At 43.8% G+C, this 18,667-nt stretch overlaps 23 non-coding genes across 23 annotated transcripts; all 23 read left to right on the top strand.

Moving 5' to 3' along the window:
• Positions 1-70: 70 nt before the first annotated feature.
• Positions 71-152, top strand: TRNAS-UGA (transfer RNA serine (anticodon UGA)). Its single transcript has one exon. It is a non-coding gene; the product is annotated as a tRNA-Ser (tRNA).
• Positions 153-698: 546 nt separating this feature from the next.
• TRNAS-UGA (transfer RNA serine (anticodon UGA)) lies at positions 699-780 on the top strand. Its single transcript has one exon. It is a non-coding gene; the product is annotated as a tRNA-Ser (tRNA).
• Positions 781-1,326: 546 nt separating this feature from the next.
• On the top strand, positions 1,327-1,408 carry TRNAS-CGA (transfer RNA serine (anticodon CGA)). The gene has a single exon. It is a non-coding gene; the product is annotated as a tRNA-Ser (tRNA).
• Positions 1,409-1,950: 542 nt separating this feature from the next.
• TRNAS-UGA (transfer RNA serine (anticodon UGA)) lies at positions 1,951-2,032 on the top strand. The gene has a single exon. It is a non-coding gene; the product is annotated as a tRNA-Ser (tRNA).
• A 542-nt stretch (positions 2,033-2,574) lies between these two features.
• Positions 2,575-2,656, top strand: TRNAS-CGA (transfer RNA serine (anticodon CGA)). Its single transcript has one exon. It is a non-coding gene; the product is annotated as a tRNA-Ser (tRNA).
• Positions 2,657-3,199: 543 nt separating this feature from the next.
• TRNAS-CGA (transfer RNA serine (anticodon CGA)) lies at positions 3,200-3,281 on the top strand. The gene has a single exon. It is a non-coding gene; the product is annotated as a tRNA-Ser (tRNA).
• A 544-nt stretch (positions 3,282-3,825) lies between these two features.
• On the top strand, positions 3,826-3,907 carry TRNAS-CGA (transfer RNA serine (anticodon CGA)). Its single transcript has one exon. It is a non-coding gene; the product is annotated as a tRNA-Ser (tRNA).
• A 544-nt stretch (positions 3,908-4,451) lies between these two features.
• Positions 4,452-4,533, top strand: TRNAS-CGA (transfer RNA serine (anticodon CGA)). The gene has a single exon. It is a non-coding gene; the product is annotated as a tRNA-Ser (tRNA).
• A 542-nt stretch (positions 4,534-5,075) lies between these two features.
• On the top strand, positions 5,076-5,157 carry TRNAS-UGA (transfer RNA serine (anticodon UGA)). The gene has a single exon. It is a non-coding gene; the product is annotated as a tRNA-Ser (tRNA).
• A 1,167-nt stretch (positions 5,158-6,324) lies between these two features.
• TRNAS-UGA (transfer RNA serine (anticodon UGA)) lies at positions 6,325-6,406 on the top strand. The gene has a single exon. It is a non-coding gene; the product is annotated as a tRNA-Ser (tRNA).
• A 542-nt stretch (positions 6,407-6,948) lies between these two features.
• TRNAS-CGA (transfer RNA serine (anticodon CGA)) lies at positions 6,949-7,030 on the top strand. Its single transcript has one exon. It is a non-coding gene; the product is annotated as a tRNA-Ser (tRNA).
• A 542-nt stretch (positions 7,031-7,572) lies between these two features.
• TRNAS-CGA (transfer RNA serine (anticodon CGA)) lies at positions 7,573-7,654 on the top strand. The gene has a single exon. It is a non-coding gene; the product is annotated as a tRNA-Ser (tRNA).
• A 1,171-nt stretch (positions 7,655-8,825) lies between these two features.
• Positions 8,826-8,907, top strand: TRNAS-UGA (transfer RNA serine (anticodon UGA)). The gene has a single exon. It is a non-coding gene; the product is annotated as a tRNA-Ser (tRNA).
• Positions 8,908-10,698: 1,791 nt separating this feature from the next.
• On the top strand, positions 10,699-10,780 carry TRNAS-UGA (transfer RNA serine (anticodon UGA)). Its single transcript has one exon. It is a non-coding gene; the product is annotated as a tRNA-Ser (tRNA).
• Positions 10,781-11,322: 542 nt separating this feature from the next.
• TRNAS-UGA (transfer RNA serine (anticodon UGA)) lies at positions 11,323-11,404 on the top strand. Its single transcript has one exon. It is a non-coding gene; the product is annotated as a tRNA-Ser (tRNA).
• A 542-nt stretch (positions 11,405-11,946) lies between these two features.
• TRNAL-CAA (transfer RNA leucine (anticodon CAA)) lies at positions 11,947-12,028 on the top strand. The gene has a single exon. It is a non-coding gene; the product is annotated as a tRNA-Leu (tRNA).
• Positions 12,029-12,569: 541 nt separating this feature from the next.
• On the top strand, positions 12,570-12,651 carry TRNAS-CGA (transfer RNA serine (anticodon CGA)). The gene has a single exon. It is a non-coding gene; the product is annotated as a tRNA-Ser (tRNA).
• A 1,171-nt stretch (positions 12,652-13,822) lies between these two features.
• TRNAS-CGA (transfer RNA serine (anticodon CGA)) lies at positions 13,823-13,904 on the top strand. The gene has a single exon. It is a non-coding gene; the product is annotated as a tRNA-Ser (tRNA).
• Positions 13,905-14,446: 542 nt separating this feature from the next.
• On the top strand, positions 14,447-14,528 carry TRNAS-CGA (transfer RNA serine (anticodon CGA)). Its single transcript has one exon. It is a non-coding gene; the product is annotated as a tRNA-Ser (tRNA).
• Positions 14,529-15,699: 1,171 nt separating this feature from the next.
• TRNAS-CGA (transfer RNA serine (anticodon CGA)) lies at positions 15,700-15,781 on the top strand. Its single transcript has one exon. It is a non-coding gene; the product is annotated as a tRNA-Ser (tRNA).
• Positions 15,782-16,323: 542 nt separating this feature from the next.
• Positions 16,324-16,405, top strand: TRNAS-UGA (transfer RNA serine (anticodon UGA)). The gene has a single exon. It is a non-coding gene; the product is annotated as a tRNA-Ser (tRNA).
• A 1,167-nt stretch (positions 16,406-17,572) lies between these two features.
• On the top strand, positions 17,573-17,654 carry TRNAA-UGC (transfer RNA alanine (anticodon UGC)). Its single transcript has one exon. It is a non-coding gene; the product is annotated as a tRNA-Ala (tRNA).
• Positions 17,655-18,196: 542 nt separating this feature from the next.
• On the top strand, positions 18,197-18,278 carry TRNAS-UGA (transfer RNA serine (anticodon UGA)). Its single transcript has one exon. It is a non-coding gene; the product is annotated as a tRNA-Ser (tRNA).
• The last annotated feature ends 389 nt before the right edge of the window (positions 18,279-18,667 follow it).

Below are 18,667 nucleotides of genomic sequence, written 5' to 3'. Positions count from 1 at the left end.
TTTTTATGTCTCGTCCTGACGTGAGTAGTGCATGGCTCGTATACGACAACTGTGACATCATACTCACGCAGCTGCGATGGCCGAGTGGTTAAGGCGTTGGACTTGAAATCCAATGGGGTTTCCCCGCGTAGGTTCGAATCATGCTTGCAGCGTCATGAGATTTTGCATGAACACCATTTGGTTTAGTTAAGTAAATGTTCACTTCTTGTTACGCAATCCTCATCAAGTCACAGAGTTAAACGGCAAAAACTCAAACTAGATGTAAACATTGAGACAATTTCCACACCCAGGAAGTGTTTTAGAGAGCAGGTGCCTCGGAAGGGTTCGTAGTCTGGACCTGTCCTGCATGATCTAGACAAGTCACGAAAAGAGTAATTATTTTTTTTATGAAGCTTGTCTTGTTTAGGCTTTTGGACTCTTTCTTAGTACACTTAACGGCCCGTTACCACCGCCGTAATATAGGGAAAAGAGGGTAGAAATGCGCATTGATTGATTACCACTCATCTGTGCCCTGTCACTCACTTTGAGTGATGCGTATTGCTATTTTTATTAATTGTATGAAAGCATGTAAAATAAGTGAGGACAACAGGGCTTTGCTGGTACGTGCCCCGTCCTTCTGTTACTTTACTTTTTATGTCTCGGCCTGACGTGAGTAGTGCATGGCTTTTATACGACAACTGTGACATTGTACTCACGCAGCTGCAATGGCCGAGTGGATAAGGCGTTGGACTTGAAATCCAATGGGGTTTCCCCGCGTAGGTTCGAATCCTGCTTGCAGCGTAATGAGATTTTGCATGAACACCATTTGGTTTAGTTAAGTAAATGTTCACTTCTTGTTACGCAATCTTCTTCAAGTCACAGAGTTAAACGGCAAAAACTCAAACTAGATGTAAACATTGAGACAATTTCCACACCCAGGAAGTGTTTTAGAGAGCAGGTGCCTCGGAAGGGTTCGTAGTCTGGACCTGTCCTGCATGATCTAGACAAGTCACGAAAAGAGTAATTATTTTTTTTATGAAGCATGTCTTGTTTAGGCTTTTGGACTCTTTCTTAGTACACTTAAGGGCCCGTTACCACCGCCGTAATATAGGGAAAAGAGGGTAGAAGTGCGCAGTGATTGATTACCACTCATCTGTGCCCTTTCACTCACTTTGAGTGATGCATGTTGCTATTTTTATTAATTGTATGAAAGCATGCAAAATAAGTGAGTACAACAGGGCACTGCTGGTACGTGCCCCGTCCTTCTGTTACTTTATTTTTTTGGTCTCGGCCTGACATGAGCAGAGTATGGCTCGTATACGACAACAGTGACATCATATTCATGCAGCTGCGATGGCCGAGTGGTTAAGGCGTTGGACTCGAAATCCAATGGGGTTTCCCTGCGCAGGTTTGAATCCTGCTTGCAGCGTAGTGTGATTTTGCATGAACACCATTTGGTTTAGTTAAGGAAATGTTCACTTCTCGTTCGCAATCCTCATCAAGTCACAGAGTTAAATGGCAAAAACTCAAACTAGATGTAAACATTGAAACTATTTCCACACCTAGGAAGTGTTTTAGAGAGCAGGTGGCTCGGAAGGGTTTGTAGTCTGGACCTATCCTGCCTGATCTAGACAAGTTACGAAAAGAGTAATTTTTTTTATGAAGCGTGTCTTGTTTAGGCTTTTGGACTCTTTCTGAGTACAATTAAGGGCCTGTTGCCACCGCCGTAATTTAGGGAAACGAGGGTAGAAATGTGCAGTGATTGATTACCGCTCATCTGTGCCCTGTCACTCACTTTGAGTGATGCGTATTGCTATTTTTATTAATTGTATGAAAGTATGCGAAATAAGTGAGGACAACAGGGCACTGCTGGTACGTGCCCCGTCCTTCCGTTACTTTATTTTTTAGGTCTCGGCCTGACATGAGTAGCGCATGGCTCGTATACGACAACAGTGACATCATACTCATGCAGCGGCGATGGCCGAGTGGTTAAGGTGTTGGACTTGAAATCCAATGGGGTTTCCCCGCGTAGGTTCGAATCCTGCTTGCAGCGTCATGAGATTTTGCATGAACACCATTTGGTTTAGTTAAGTAAATGTTCACTTCTCGTTACGCAATCCTCATCAAGTCACAGAGTTAAACGGCAAAAACTCAAACTAGATGTTAACATTGAGACAATTTCCACACCCAGGAAGTGTTTTAGAGAGCAGGTGGCTCGGAAGGGTTCGTAGTCTGGACCTGTCCTGCCTGATCTAGACAAGTCATGAAAAGAGTACTTTTTTTATGAAGTGTGTCTTGTTTAAGCTTTTGGACTCTTTCTGAGTACACTTAAGGGCCCATTGCCACCGACGTAATATAGGGAAACGAGGATAGAAATGTGCAGTGATTGATTACCGCTCATCTGTGCCCTGTCACTCACTTTGAGTGATGCGTATTGCTATTTTTATTAATTGTATGAAAGCATGCAAAATAAGTGAGGACAACAGGGCACTGCTGGTACGTGCCCCGTCCTGCCGTTACTTTAATTTTTAGGTCTCGGCCTGACGTGAGCAGCGTATGGCTCGTATACGACAACAGTGACATCATACTCATGCAGCTGCGATGGCCGAGTGGTTAAGGCGTTGGACTCGAAATCCAATGGGGTTTCCCTGCGCAGGTTTGAGTCCTGCTTGCAGCGTAGTGTGATTTTGCATGAACACCATTTAGTTTAGTTAAGTAAATGTTCACTTCTCGTTACGCAATCCTCATCAAGTCACAGAGTTAAATGGAAAAAACTCAAACTAGATGTAAACATTGAGACAATTTCCACACCCAGGAAGTGTTTTAGAGAGCTGGTGGCTCGGAAGCGTTTGTAGTCTGGACCTGTCCTGCCTGATCTAGACAAGTCATGAAAAGAGTACTTTTTTTTTATGATGCATGTCTTGTTTAGGCTTTTGGACTCTTTCTTAGTACACTTAAGGGCCCGTTACCACCGCCGTAATATAGGGAAAAGTGGGTAGAAACATGCAGTGATTGATTACCACTCATCTGTGCCCTTTCACTCACTTTGAGTGATGCATGTTGCTATTTTTATTAATTGTATGAAAGCATGCAAAATAAGTGAGGACAACAGGGCACTGCTGGTACGTGCCCGTCCTTCCGTTACTTTATTTATTTGGTCTCCGCCTGACATAAGCAGAGCATGGCTCGTATACGACAACAGTGACAACATACTCATGCAGCTGCGATGGCCGAGTGGTTAAGGCGTTGGACTCGAAATCCAATGGGGTTTCCCTGCGCAGGTTCGAATCCTGCTTGCAGCGTAGTGTGATTTTGCATGAACACCATTTGGTTTAGTTAAGGAAATGTTCACTTCTCGTTACGCAATCCTCATCAAGTCACAGAGTTAAATGGCAAAAACTCAAACTAGATGTAAACATTGAAACAATTTCCACACCTAGGAAGTGTTTTAGAGAGCAGGTGGCTCGGAAGGGTTTGTAGTCTGGACCTATCCTGCCTGATCTAGACAAGTTACGAAATGAGTAAGTTTTTTTTATGAAGCGTGTCTTGTTTAGGCTTTTGGACTCTTTCTGAGTACACTTAAGGGCCCGTTGCCACCGCCGTAATATATGGAAACGAGGGTAGAAATGTGCAGTGATTGATTACCGCTCATCTGTGCCCTGTCACTCACTTTGAGTGATGCATGTTGCTATTTTTATTAATTGTATGAAAGCATGCAAAATAAGTGAGGACAACAGGGCACTGCTGGTACGTGCTCCGTCCTGCCGTTACTTTAATTTTTAGGTCTCGGCCTGACGTGAGCAGCGTATGGCTCGTATACGACAACAGTGACATCATACTCATGTAGCTGCGATGGCCGAGTGGTTAAGGCGTTGGACTCGAAAACCAATAGGGTTTCCCTGCGCAGGTTCGAATCCTGCTTGCAGCGTAGTGTGATTTTGCATGAACACCATTTGGTTTAGTTAAGTAAATGTTCACTTCTCGTTACGCAATCCTCATCAAGTCACAGAGTTAAATGGAAAAAACTCAAACTAGATGTAAACATTTAGACAATTTCCACACCCAGGAAGTGTTTTAGAGAGCTGGTGGCTCGGAAGGGTTTGTAGTCTGGACCTGTCCTGCCTGATCTAGACAAGTCATGAAAAGAGTACTTTTTTTTATGAAGCATGTCTTGTTTAGGCTTTTGGACTCTTTCTTGGTACACTTAAAGGCCCGTTACCACCGCCGTAATATAGGGAAAAGTGGGTAGAAACATGCAGTGATTGATTACCACTCATCTGTGCCCTTTCACTCACTTTGAGTGATGCATGTTGCTATTTTTAATAATTGTATGAAAGCAAGCAAAATAAGTGAGGACAACAGGGCACTGCTGGTACGTGCCCCGTCCTTCCGTTACTTTATTTTTTTTGGTCTCCGCCTGACATGAGCAGAGCATGGCTCGTATACGACAACAGTGACATCATACTCATGCAGCTGCGATGGCCGAGTGGTTAAGGTGTTGGACTCGAAATCCAATGGGGTTTCCCTGGGCAGGTTCGAATCCTGCTTGCAGCGTAGTGTGATTTTGCATGAACACCATTTGATTTAGTTAAGGAAATGTTCACTTCTCGTTACGCAATCCTCATCAAGTCACAGAGTTAAATGGCAAAAACTCAAACTAGATGTAAACATTGAAACAATTTCCACACCTAGGAAGTGTTTTAGAGAGCAGGTTGCTCGGAAGGGTTTGTAGTCTGGACCTATCCTGCCTGATCTAGACAAGTTACGAAATGAGTAATTTTTTTTATGAAGCGTGTCTTGTTTAGGCTTTTGGACTCTTTCTGAGTACACTTAAGGGCCCGTTGCCACCGCCGTAATATATGGAAACTAGGGTAGAAATGTGCAGTGATTGATTACCGCTCATCTGTGCCCTGTCACTCATTTTGAGTGATGCATATTGCTATTTTTATTAATTATATGAAAGTATGCGAAATAAGTGAGGACAACAGGGCACTGCTGGTATGTGCCCCGCCTTCCGTTACTTTATTTTTTAGGTCTCGACCTGACATGAGTAGCGCATGGCTCGTATACGACAACAGTGACATCATACTCATGCAGCTGCGATGGCCGAGTGGTTAAGGCGTTGGACTTGAAATCCAATGGGGTTTCCCCGTGTAGGTTCGAATCCTGCTTGCAGCGGCGTGAGATTTTACATGAACACCATTTGGTTTAGTTAAGTAATTGTTCACTTCTCAATACGCAATCCTCATCAAGTCACAGAGTTAAACTGCAAAAACTAAAACTAGATGTAAACATTGAGACAATTTCCACACCCAGGAAGTGTTTTAGAGAGCAATTGGCTCGGAAGGGTTCGTAGTCTGGACCTGTCCTGCCTGATCTAGACAAGTCATGAAAAGAGTACTTTTTTTTATGAAGCGTGTCTTGTTTAAGCTTTTGGACTCTTTCTGAGTACACTTAAGGGCCCGTTGCCACCGCCGTAATATAGGGAAACGAGGATAGAAATGTGCAGTGATTGATTACCACTCATCGGTGCCCTGTCTCTCACTTTGAGTGATGCGTATTGCTATTTTTATTAATTGTATGAAAGCATGCAAAATAAGTGAGGACAACAGGGCACTGCTGGTACGTGCCCCGTCCTTCTGTTACTTTATTTTTTATGTCTCGGCCTGACGTGAGTAGTGCATGGCTCGTATACGACAACTGTGACATCATACTCACGCAGCTGCGATGGCCGAGTGGTTAAGGCGTTAGATTTGAAATCCAATGGCGTTTCCCTGCGTAGGTTCGAATCCTGCTTGCAGCGTCATGAGATTTTGCATGAACACCATTTGGTTTAGTTAAGTAAATGTTCACTTCTCGTTACGCAATCCTCATCAAGTCACAGAGTTGAACGGCAAAAACTCAAACTAGATGTAAACATTGAGACAATTTCCACACCCAGAAAGTGTTTTAGAGAGCAGGTGGCTCGGAAGGGTTCGTAGTCTGGACCTGTCCTGCCTGATCTAGACAAGTCATGAAAAGAGTACTTTTTTTATGAAGCGTGTCTTGTTTAACCTTTTGGACTCTTTCTGAGTACACTTAAGGGCCCGTTGCCACCGACGTAATATAGGGAAACGAGGATAGAAATGTGCAGTGATTGATTACCGCTCATCGATGCCCTGTCACTCACTTTGAGTGATGAGTATTGCTATTTTTATTAATTGTATGAAAGCATGCAAAATAAGTGAGGACAACAGGTCACTGCTGGTACGTGCCCCATCCTTCTGTTACTTTATTTTTTATGTCTCGGCCTGACGTGAGTAGTGCATGGCTCGTATACGACAACTGTGACATCATACTCATGCAGTTGCGATGGCCGAGTGGTCAAGGCGTTGGACTTGAACTCCAATGGGGTTTCCCCGCGTAGGTTCGAATCCTGCTTGCAGCGTCATGAGATTTTGCATGAACACCATTTGGTTTAGTTAAGTAAATGTTCACTTCTTGTTACGCAATCCTCATCAAGTCACAGAGTTAAACGGCAAAAACTCAAACTAGATGTAAACATTGAGACAATTTCCACACCCAGGAAGTGTTTTAGAGAGCAGGTGCCTCGGAAGGGTTCGTAGTCTGGACCTGTCCTGCATAATCTAGACAAGTCACGAAAAGAGTAATTATTTTTTTTATGAAGCGTGTCTTGTTTAGGCTTTTGGACTCTTAGTACACTTAAAGGCCCGTTACCACCGCCGTAATATAGGGAAAAGAGGGTAGAAATGAGCAGTGATTGATTACCGCTCATCTGTGCCCTGTCACTCACTTTGAGTGATGCTTGTTGCTATTTTTATTAATTGTATGAAAGCATTCAAAATAAGTGGGGGATACAGGGCACTGCTGGTACGTGCCCCGTCCTGCCGTTACTTTAATTTTTAGGTCTCGGCCTGACGTGAGCAGCGTATGGCTCGTATACGACAACAGTGACATCATACTCATGCAGCTGCGATGGCCGAGTGGTTAAGGCGTTGGACTCGAAATCCAATGGGGTTTCCCTGCGAAGGTTTGAGTCCTACTTGCAGCGTAGTGTGATTTTGCATGAACACCATTTAGTTTAGTTAAGTAAATGTTCACTTCTCGTTACGCAATCCTCATCAAGTCACAGAGTTAAATGGAAAAAACTCAAACTAGATGTAAACATTGAGACAATTTCCACACCCAGGAAGTGTTTTAGAGAGCTGGTAGCTCGGAAGGGTTTGTAGTCTGGACCTGTCCTGCCTGATCTAGACAAGTCATGAAAAGAGTACTTTTTTTTATGATGCATGTCTTGTTTAGGCTTTTGGACTCTTTCTTAGTACACTTAAGGGCCCGTTACCACCGCCGTAATATAGGGAAAAGTGGGTAGAAACATGCAGTGATTGATTACCACTCATCTGTGCCCTTTCACTCACTTTGAGTGATGCATGTTGCTATTTTTATTAATTGTATGAAAGCATGCAAAATAAGTGAGGACAACAGGGCACTGCTGGTACGTGCCCGTCCTTCCGTTACTTTATTTATTTGGTCTCCGCCTGACATGAGCAGAGCATGGCTCGTATACGACAACAGTGACAACATACTCATGCAGCTGCGATGGCCGAGTCGTTAAGGCGTTGGACTCGAAATCCAATGGGGTTTCCCTGCGCAGGTTCGAATCCTGCTTGCAGCGTAGTGTGATTTTGCATGAACACCATTTGGTTTAGTTAAGGAAATGTTCACTTCTCGTTACGCAATCCTCATCAAGTCACAGAGTTAAATGGCAAAAACTCAAACTAGATGTAAACATTGAAACAATTTCCACACCTAGGAAGTGTTTTAGAGAGCAGGTGGCTCGGAAGGGTTTGTAGTCTGGACCTATCCTGCCTGATCTAGACAAGTTACGAAATGAGTAAGTTTTTTTTATGAAGCGTGTCTTGTTTAGGCTTTTGGACTCTTTCTGAGTACACTTAAGGGCCCGTTGCCACCGCCGTAATATATGGAAACGAGGGTAGAAATGTGCAGTGATTGACTACCGCTCATCTGTGCCCTGTCACTCATTTTGAGTGATGCATATTGCTATTTTTATTAATTGTATGAAAGTATGCGAAATAAGTGAGGACAACAGGGCACTGCTGGTATGTGCCCCGTCCTTCCGTTACTTTATTTTTTAGGTCTCGACCTGACATGAGTAGCGAATGGCTCGTATACGACAACAGTGACATCATACTCATGCAGCTGCGATGGCCGAGTGGTTAAGGCGTTAGACTTGAAATCCAATGGGGTTTCCCCGCGTAGGTTCGAATCCTGCTGGCAGCGGCATGAGATTTTGCATGAACACCATGTGGTTTAGTTAAGTAAATGTTCACTTCTCATTACGCAATCCTCCTCAAGTCACAGAGTTAAACTGCAAAAATTCAAACTAGATGTAAACATTGAGACAATTTCCACACCCAGGAAGTGTTTTAGAGAGCAGGTACCTCGGAATGGTTCGTAGTCTGGACCTGTCCTGCATGATCTAGAAAAGTCACAAAAGAGTAATTATTTTTTTTATGAAGCGTGTCTTGTTTAGGCTTTTGGACTCTTTCTTAGTACACTTAAGGGCCCGTTACCACCGCCGTAATATAGGGAAAAGAGGGTAGAAATGCGCAGTGATTGATTACCGCTCATCTGTGCCCTGTCACTCACTTTGAGTGATGCATGTTGCTATTTTTATTAATTGTATGAAAGCATGCAAAATAAGTGAGGACAACAGGGCACTGCTGGTACGTGCCCCGTCCTGCCGTTACTTTAATTTTTAGGTCTCGGCCTGACGTGAGCAGCGTATGGCTCGTATACGACAACAGTGACATCATACTCATGTAGCTGCGATGGCCGAGTGGTTAAGGCGTTGGACTTGAAAACCAATAGGGTTTCCCTGCGCAGGTTCGAATCCTGCTTGCAGCGTAGTGTGATTTTGCATGAACACCATTTGGTTTAGTTAAGTAAATGTTCACTTCTCGTTACGCAATCCTCATCAAGTCACAGAGTTAAATGGAAAAAACTCAAACTAGATGTAAACATTTAGACAATTTCCACACCCAGGAAGTGTTTTAGAGAGCTGGTGGCTCGGAAGGGTTTGTAGTCTGGACCTGTCCTGCCTGATCTAGACAAGTCATGAAAAGAGTACTTTTTTTTATGAAGCATGTCTTGTTTAGGCTTTTGGACTCTTTCTTGGTACACTTAAAGGCCCGTTACCACCGCCGTAATATAGGGAAAAGTGGGTAGAAACATGCAGTGATTGATTACCACTCATCTGTGCCCTTTCACTCATTTTGAGTGATGCATATTGCTATTTTTATTAATTATATGAAAGTATGCGAAATAAGTGAGGACAACAGGGCACTGCTGGTATGTGCCCCGCCTTCCGTTACTTTATTTTTTAGGTCTCGACCTGACATGAGTAGCGCATGGCTCGTATACGACAACAGTGACATCATACTCATGCAGCTGCGATGGCCGAGTGGTTAAGGGGTTGGAATTGAAATCCAATGGGGTTTCCCCGCGTAGGTTCGAATCCTGCTTGCAGCGGCATGAGATTTTGCATGAACACCATTTGGTTTAGTTAAGTAATTGTTCACTTCTCAATACGCAATCCTCATCAAGTCACAGAGTTAAACTGCAAAAACTAAAACTAGATGTAAACATTGAGACAATTTCCACACCCAGGAAGTGTTTTAGAGAGCAGGTGGCTCGGAAGGGTTCGTAGTCTGGACCTGTCCTGCCTGATCTAGACAAGTCATGAAAAGAGTACTTTTTTTTATGAAGCGTGTCTTGTTTAAGCTTTTGGACTCTTTCTGAGTACACTTAAGGGCCCGTTGCCACCGCCGTAATATAGGGAAACGAGGATAGAAATGTGCAGTGATTGATTACCACTCATCGGTGCCCTGTCTCTCACTTTGAGTGATGCGTATTGCTATTTTTATTAATTGTATGAAAGCATGCAAAATAAGTGAGGACAACAGGGCACTGCTGGTACGTGCCCCGTCCTTCTGTTACTTTATTTTTTATGTCTCGGCCTGACGTGAGTAGAGCATGGCTCGTATACGACAACTGTGACATCATACTCACGCAGCTGCGATGGCCGAGTGGTTAAGGCGTTAGATTTGAAATCCAATGGCGTTTCCCTGCGTAGGTTCGAATCCTGCTTGCAGCGTCATGAGATTTTGCATGAACACCATTTGGTTTAGTTAAGTAAATGTTCACTTCTCGTTACGCAATCCTCATCAAGTCACAGAGTTGAACGGCAAAAACTCAAACTAGATGTAAACATTGAGACAATTTCCACACCCAGGAAGTGTTTTAGAGAGCAGGTGGCTCGGAAGGGTTCGTAGTCTGGACCTGTCCTGCCTGATCTAGACAAGTCATGAAAAGAGTACTTTTTTTATGAAGCGTGTCTTGTTTAACCTTTTGGACTCTTTCTGAGTACACTTAAGGGCCCGTTGCCTCCGATGTAATATAGGGAAACGAGGATAGAAATGTGCAGTGATTGATTACCGCTCATCGGTGCCCTGTCACTCACTTTGAGTGATGAGTATTGCTATTTTTATTAATTGTATGAAAGCATGCAAAATAAGTGAGGACAACAGGGCACTGCTGGTACGTGCCCCGTCCTTCTGTTACTTTATTTTTTATGTCTCGGCCTGACGTGAGTAGTGCATGGCTCGTATACGACAACTGTGACATCATACTCACGCAGCTGCGATGGCTGAGTGGTTAAGGCGTTGGACTTGAAATCCAATGGGGTTTCCCCGCGTAGGTTCGAATCCTGCTTGCAGCGTCATGAGATTTTGCATGAACACCATTTGGTTTAGTTAAGTAAATGTTCACTTCTCGTTACGCAATCCTCATCAAGTCACAGAGTTAAACGGCAAAAACTCAAACTAGATGTAAACATTGAGACAATTTCCACACCCAGGAAGTGTTTTAGAGAGCAGGTGGCTCGGAAGGGTTCGTAGTCTGGACCTGTCCTGCCTGATCTAGACAAGTCATGAAAAGAGTACTTTTTTTATGAAGCGTGTCTTGTTTAAGCTTTTGGACTCTTTCTGAGTACACTTAAGGGCCCATTGCCACCGACGTAATATAGGGAAACGAGGATAGAAATGTGCAGTGATTGATTACCGCTCATCTGTGCCCTGTCACTCACTTTGAGTGATGCGTATTGCTATTTTTATTAATTGTATGAAAGCATGCAAAATAAGTGAGGACAACAGGTCACTGCTGGTACGTGCCCCATCCTTCTGTTACTTTATTTTTTATGTCTCGGCCTGACGTGAGTAGTGCATGGCTCGTATACGACAACTGTGACATCATACTCATGCAGTTGCGATGGCCGAGTGGTCAAGGCGTTGGACTTGAACTCCAATGGGGTTTCCCCGCGTAGGTTCGAATCCTGCTTGCAGCGTCATGAGATTTTGCATGAACACCATTTGGTTTAGTTAAGTAAATGTTCACTTCTTGTTACGCAATCCTCATCAAGTCACAGAGTTAAACGGCAAAAACTCAAACTAGATGTAAACATTGAGACAATTTCCACACCCAGGAAGTGTTTTAGAGAGCAGGTGCCTCGGAAGGGTTCGTAGTCTGGACCTGTCCTGCATAATCTAGACAAGTCACGAAAAGAGTAATTATTTTTTTTATGAAGCGTGTCTTGTTTAGGCTTTTGGACTCTTAGTACACTTAAAGGCCCGTTACCACCGCCGTAATATAGGGAAAAGAGGGTAGAAATGAGCAGTGATTGATTACCGCTCATCTGTGCCCTGTCACTCACTTTGAGTGATGCTTGTTGCTATTTTTATTAATTGTATGAAAGCATTCAAAACAAGTGGGGGATACAGGGCACTGCTGGTACGTGCCCCGTCCTGCCGTTACTTTAATTTTTAGGTCTCGGCCTGACGTGAGCAGCGTATGGCTCGTATACGACAACAGTGACATCATACTCATGCAGCTGCGATGGCCGAGTGGTTAAGGCGTTGGACTCAAAATCCAATGGGGTTTCCCTGCGAAGGTTTGAGTCCTACTTGCAGCGTAGTGTGATTTTGCATGAACACCATTTAGTTTAGTTAAGTAAATGTTCACTTCTCGTTACGCAATCCTCATCAAGTCACAGAGTTAAATGGAAAAAACTCAAACTAGATGTAAACATTGAGACAATTTCCACACCCAGGAAGTGTTTTAGAGAGCTGGTAGCTCGGAAGGGCTTGTAGTCTGGACCTGTCCTGCCTGATCTAGACAAGTCATGAAAAGAGTACTTTTTTTATGATGCATGTCTTGTTTAGGCTTTTGGACTCTTTCTTAGTACACTTAAGGGCCCGTTACCACCGCCGTAATATAGGGAAAAGTGGGTAGAAACATGCAGTGATTGATTACCACTCATCTGTGCCCTTTCACTCACTTTGAGTGATGCATGTTGCTATTTTTATTAATTGTATGAAAGCATGCAAAATAAGTGAGGACAACAGGGCACTGCTGGTACGTGCCCGTCCTTCCGTTACTTTATTTATTTGGTCTCCGCCTGACATGAGCAGAGCATGGCTCGTATACGACAACAGTGACAACATACTCATGCAGCTGCGATGGCCGAGTGGTTAAGGCGTTGGACTCGAAATCCAATGGGGTTTCCCTGCGCAGGTTCGAATCCTGCTTGCAGCGTAGTGTGATTTTGCATGAACACCATTTGGTTTAGTTAAGGAAATGTTCACTTCTCGTTACGCAATCCTCATCAAGTCACAGAGTTAAATGGCAAAAACTCAAACTAGATGTAAACATTGAAACAATTTCCACACCTAGGAAGTGTTTTAGAGAGCAGGTGGCTCGGAAGGGTTTGTAGTCTGGACCTATCCTGCCTGATCTAGACAAGTTACGAAATGAGTAAGTTTTTTTTATGAAGCGTGTCTTGTTTAGGCTTTTGGACTCTTTCTGAGTACACTTAAGGGCCCGTTGCCACCGCCGTAATATATGGAAACGAGGGTAGAAATGTGCAGTGATTGATTACCGCTCATCTGTGCCCTGTCACTCATTTTGAGTGATGCATATTGCTATTTTTATTAATTGTATGAAAGTATGCGAAATAAGTGAGGACAACAGGGCACTGCTGGTATGTGCCCCGTCCTTCCGTTACTTTATTTTTTAGGTCTCGACCTGACATGAGTAGCAAATGGCTCGTATACGACAACAGTGACATCATACTCATGCAGCTGCGATGGCCGAGTGGTTAAGGCGTTAGACTTGAAATCCAATGGGGTTTCCCCGCGTAGGTTCGAATCCTGCTGGCAGCGGCATGAGATTTTGCATGAACACCATGTGGTTTAGTTAAGTAAATGTTCACTTCTCATTACGCAATCCTCCTCAAGTCACAGAGTTAAACTGCAAAAACTCAAACTAGATGTAAACATTGAGACAATTTCCACACCCAGGAAGTGTTTTAGAGAGCAGGTACCTCGGAAGAGTTCGTAGTCTGGACCTGTCCTGCAGGATCTAGACAAGTCACGAAAGAGTAATTATTTTTTTTATGAAGCGTGTCTTGTTTAGGCTTTTGGACTCTTTCTGAGTACACTTAAGGGCCCGTTGCCACCGCCGTAATATAGGGGAACGAGGATAGAAATGTGCAGTGATTGATTACCACTCATCGGTGCCCTGTCTCTCACTTTGAGTGATGCGTATTGCTATTTTTATTAATTGTATGAAAGCATGCAAAATAAGTGAGGACAACAGGGCACTGCTGGTACGTGCCCCGTCCTGCCGTTACTTTAATTTTTAGGTCTCGGCCTGACGTGAGCAGCGTATGGCTCGTATACGACAACAGTGACCTCATACTCATGTAGCTGCGATGGCCGAGTGGTTAAGGCGTTGGACTCGAAAACCAATAGGGTTTCCCTGCGCAGGTTCGAATCCTGCTTGCAGCGTAGTGTGATTTTGCATGAACACCATTTGGTTTAGTTAAGTAAATGTTCACTTCTCGTTACGCAATCCTCATCAAGTCACAGAGTTAAATGGAAAAAACTCAAACTAGATGTAAACATTGAGACAATTTCCACACCCAGGAAGTGTTTTAGAGAGCTGGTAGCTCGGAAGGGTTTGTAGTCTGGACCTGTCCTGCCTGATCTAGACAAGTCATGAAAAGAGTACTTTTTTTTATGATGCATGTCTTGTTTAGGCTTTTGGACTCTTTCTTAGTACACTTAAGGGCCCGTTACCACCGCCGTAATATAGGGAAAAGTGGGTAGAAACATGCAGTGATTGATTACCACTCATCTGTGCCCTTTCACTCACTTTGAGTGATGCATGTTGCTATTTTTATTAATTGTATGAAAGCATGCAAAATAAGTGAGGACAACAGGGCACTGCTGGTACGTGCCCGTCCTTCCGTTACTTTATTTATTTGGTCTCCGCCTGACATGAGCAGAGCATGGCTCGTATACGACAACAGTGACAACATACTCATGCAGCTGCGATGGCCGAGTGGTTAAGGCGTTGGACTCGAAATCCAATGGGGTTTCCCTGCGCAGGTTCGAATCCTGCTTGCAGCGTAGTGTGATTTTGCATGAACACCATTTGGTTTAGTTAAGGAAATGTTCACTTCTCGTTACGCAATCCTCATCAAGTCACAGAGTTAAATGGCAAAAACTCAAACTAGATGTAAACATTGAAACAATTTCCACACCTAGGAAGTGTTTTAGAGAGCAGGTGGCTCGGAAGGGTTTGTAGTCTGGACCTATCCTGCCTGATCTAGACAAGTTACGAAATGAGTAAGTTTTTTTTATGAAGCGTGTCTTGTTTAGGCTTTTGGACTCTTTCTGAGTACACTTAAGGGCCCGTTGCCACCGCCGTAATATATGGAAACGAGGGTAGAAATGTGCAGTGATTGATTACCGCTCATCTGTGCCCTGTCACTCATTTTGAGTGATGCATATTGCTATTTTTATTAATTGTATGAAAGTATGCGAAATAAGTGAGGACAACAGGGCACTGCTGGTATGTGCCCCGTCCTTCCGTTACTTTATTTTTTAGGTCTCGACCTGACATGAGTAGCGAATGGCTCGTATACGACAACAGTGACATCATACTCATGCAGTTGCGATGGCCGAGTGGTTAAGGCGTTAGACTTGAAATCCAATGGGGTTTCCCCGCGTAGGTTCGAATCCTGCTGGCAGCGGCATGAGATTTTGCATGAACACCATGTGGTTTAGTTAAGTAAATGTTCACTTCTCATTACGCAATCCTCCTCAAGTCACAGAGTTAAACTGCAAAAACTTAAACTAGATGTAAACATTGAGACAATTTCCACACCCAGGAAGTGTTTTAGAGAGCAGGTACCTCGGAAGGGTTCGTAGTCTGGACCTGTCCTGCATGATCTAGAAAAGTCACAAAAGAGTAATTATTTTTTTTATGAAGCGTGTCTTGTTTAGGCTTTTGGACTCTTTCTTAGTACACTTAAGGGCCCGTTACCACCGCCGTAATATAGGGAAAAGAGGGTAGAAATGCGCAGTGATTGATTACCGCTCATCTGTGCCCTGTCACTCACTTTGAGTGATGCATGTTGCTATTTTTATTAATTGTATGAAAGCATGCAAAATAAGTGAGGACAACAGGGCACTGCTGGTACGTGCCCCGTCCTGCCGTTACTTTAATTTTTAGGTCTCGGCCTGACGTGAGCAGCGTATGGCTCGTATACGACAACAGTGACATCATACTCATGTAGCTGCGATGGCCGAGTGGTTAAGGCGTTGGACTCGAAAACCAATAGGGTTTCCCTGCGCAGGTTCGAATCCTGCTTGCAGCGTAGTGTGATTTTGCATGAACACCATTTGGTTTAGTTAAGTAAATGTTCACTTCTCGTTACGCAATCCTCATCAAGTCACAGAGTTAAATGGAAAAAACTCAAACTAGATGTAAACATTTAGACAATTTCCACACCCAGGAAGTGTTTTAGAGAGCTGGTGGCTCGGAAGGGTTTGTAGTCTGGACCTGTCCTGCCTGATCTAGACAAGTCATGAAAAGAGTACTTTTTTTTATGAAGCATGTCTTGTTTAGGCTTTTGGACTCTTTCTTGGTACACTTAAAGGCCCGTTACCACCGCCGTAATATAGGGAAAAGTGGGTAGAAACATGCAGTGATTGATTACCACTCATCTGTGCCCTTTCACTCATTTTGAGTGATGCATATTGCTATTTTTATTAATTATATGAAAGTATGCGAAATAAGTGAGGACAACAGGGCACTGCTGGTATGTGCCCCGCCTTCCGTTACTTTATTTTTTAGGTCTCGACCTGACATGAGTAGCGCATGGCTCGTATACGACAACAGTGACATCATACTCATGCAGCTGCGATGGCCGAGTGGTTAAGGGGTTGGACTTGAAATCCAATGGGGTTTCCCCGCGTAGGTTCGAATCCTGCTTGCAGCAGCATGAGATTTTGCATGAACACCATTTGGTTTAGTTAAGTAATTGTTCACTTCTCAATACGCAATCCTCATCAAGTCACAGAGTTAAACTGCAAAAACTAAAACTAGATGTAAACATTGAGACAATTTCCACACCCAGGAAGTGTTTTAGAGAGCAGGTGGCTCGGAAGGGTTCGTAGTCTGGACCTGTCCTGCCTGATCTAGACAAGTCATGAAAAGAGTACTTTTTTTTATGAAGCGTGTCTTGTTTAAGCTTTTGGACTCTTTCTGAGTACACTTAAGGGCCCGTTGCCACCGCCGTAATATAGGGAAACGAGGATAGAAATGTGCAGTGATTGATTACCACTCATCGGTGCCCTGTCTCTCACTTTGAGTGATGCGTATTGCTATTTTTATTAATTGTATGAAAGCATGCAAAATAAGTGAGGACAACAGGGCACTGCTGGTACGTGCCCCGTCCTTCTGTTACTTTATTTGTTATGTCTCGGCCTGACGTGAGTAGAGCATGGCTCGTATACGACAACTGTGACATCATGCTCACGCAGCTGCGATGGCCGAGTGGTTAAGGCGTTAGATTTGAAATCCGATGGCGTTTCCCTGCGTAGGTTCGAATCCTGCTTGCAGCGTCATGAGATTTTGCATGAACACCATTTGGTTTAGTTAAGTAAATGTTCACTTCTCGTTACGCAATCCTCATCAAGTCACAGAGTTGAACGGCAAAAACTCAAACTAGATGTAAACATTGAGACAATTTCCACACCCAGGAAGTGTTTTAGAGAGCAGGTGGCTCGGAAGGGTTCGTAGTCTGGACCTGTCCTGCCTGATCTAGACAAGTCATGAAAAGAGTACTTTTTTTATGAAGCGTGTCTTGTTTAACCTTTTGGACTCTTTCTGAGTACACTTAAGGGCCCGTTGCCTCCGACGTAATATAGGGAAACGAGGATAGAAATGTGCAGTGATTGATTACCGCTCATCGGTGCCCTGTCACTCACTTTGAGTGATGAGTATTGCTATTTTTATTAATTGTATGAAAGCATGCAAAATAAGTGAGGACAACAGGGCACTGCTGGTACGTGCCCCGTCCTTCTGTTACTTTATTTTTTATGTCTCGGCCTGACGTGAGTAGTGCATGGCTCGTATACGACAACTGTGACATCATACTCACGCAGCTGCGATGGCTGAGTGGTTAAGGCGTTGGACTTGCAATCCAATGGGGTTTCCCCGCGTAGGTTCGAATCCTGCTTGCAGCGTCATGAGATTTTGCATGAACACCATTTGGTTTAGTTAAGTAAATGTTCACTTCTCGTTACGCAATCCTCATCAAGTCACAGAGTTAAACGGCAAAAACTCAAACTAGATGTAAACATTGAGACAATTTCCACACCCAGGAAGTGTTTTAGAGAGCAGGTGGCTCGGAAGGGTTCGTAGTCTGGACCTGTCCTGCCTCATCTAGACAAGTCATGAAAAGAGTACTTTTTTTATGAAGCGTGTCTTGTTTAAGCTTTTGGACTCTTTCTGAGTACACTTAAGGGCCCATTGCCACCGACGTAATATAGGGAAACGAGGATAGAAATGTGCAGTGATTGATTACCGCTCATTTGTGCCCTGTCACTCACTTTGAGTGATGCGTATTGCTATTTTTATTAATTGTATGAAAGCATGCAAAATAAGTGAGGACAACAGGTCACTGCTGGTACGTGCCCCATCCTTCTGTTACTTTATTTTTTATGTCTCGGCCTGACGTGAGTAGTGCATGGCTCGTATACGACAACTGTGACATCATACTCATGCAGTTGCGATGGCCGAGTGGTCAAGGCGTTGGACTTGAACTCCAATGGGGTTTCCCCGCGTAGGTTCGAATCCTGCTTGCAGCGTCATGAGATTTTGCATGAACACCATTTGGTTTAGTTAAGTAAATGTTCACTTCTTGTTACGCAATCCTCATCAAGTCACAGAGTTAAACGGCAAAAACTCAAACTAGATGTAAACATTGAGACAATTTCCACACCCAGGAAGTGTTTTAGAGAGCAGGTGCCTCGGAAGGGTTCGTAGTCTGGACCTGTCCTGCATAATCTAGACAAGTCACGAAAAGAGTAATTATTTTTTTTATGAAGCGTGTCTTGTTTAGGCTTTTGGACTCTTAGTACACTTAAAGGCCCGTTACCACCGCCGTAATATAGGGAAAAGAGGGTAGAAATGAGCAGTGATTGATTACCGCTCATCTGTGCCCTGTCACTCACTTTGAGTGATGCTTGTTGCTATT

The sequence above is a fragment of the Lissotriton vulgaris genome, chromosome 11, assembly GCF_964263255.1.
Source record: "Lissotriton vulgaris chromosome 11, aLisVul1.2, whole genome shotgun sequence".
Classification (NCBI taxonomy): Eukaryota; Metazoa; Chordata; class Amphibia; order Caudata; family Salamandridae; genus Lissotriton; species Lissotriton vulgaris.
The sequence above is the reverse complement of the archived record's forward strand: the minus strand, read 5'-3'. Positions and strand labels throughout refer to the sequence as shown.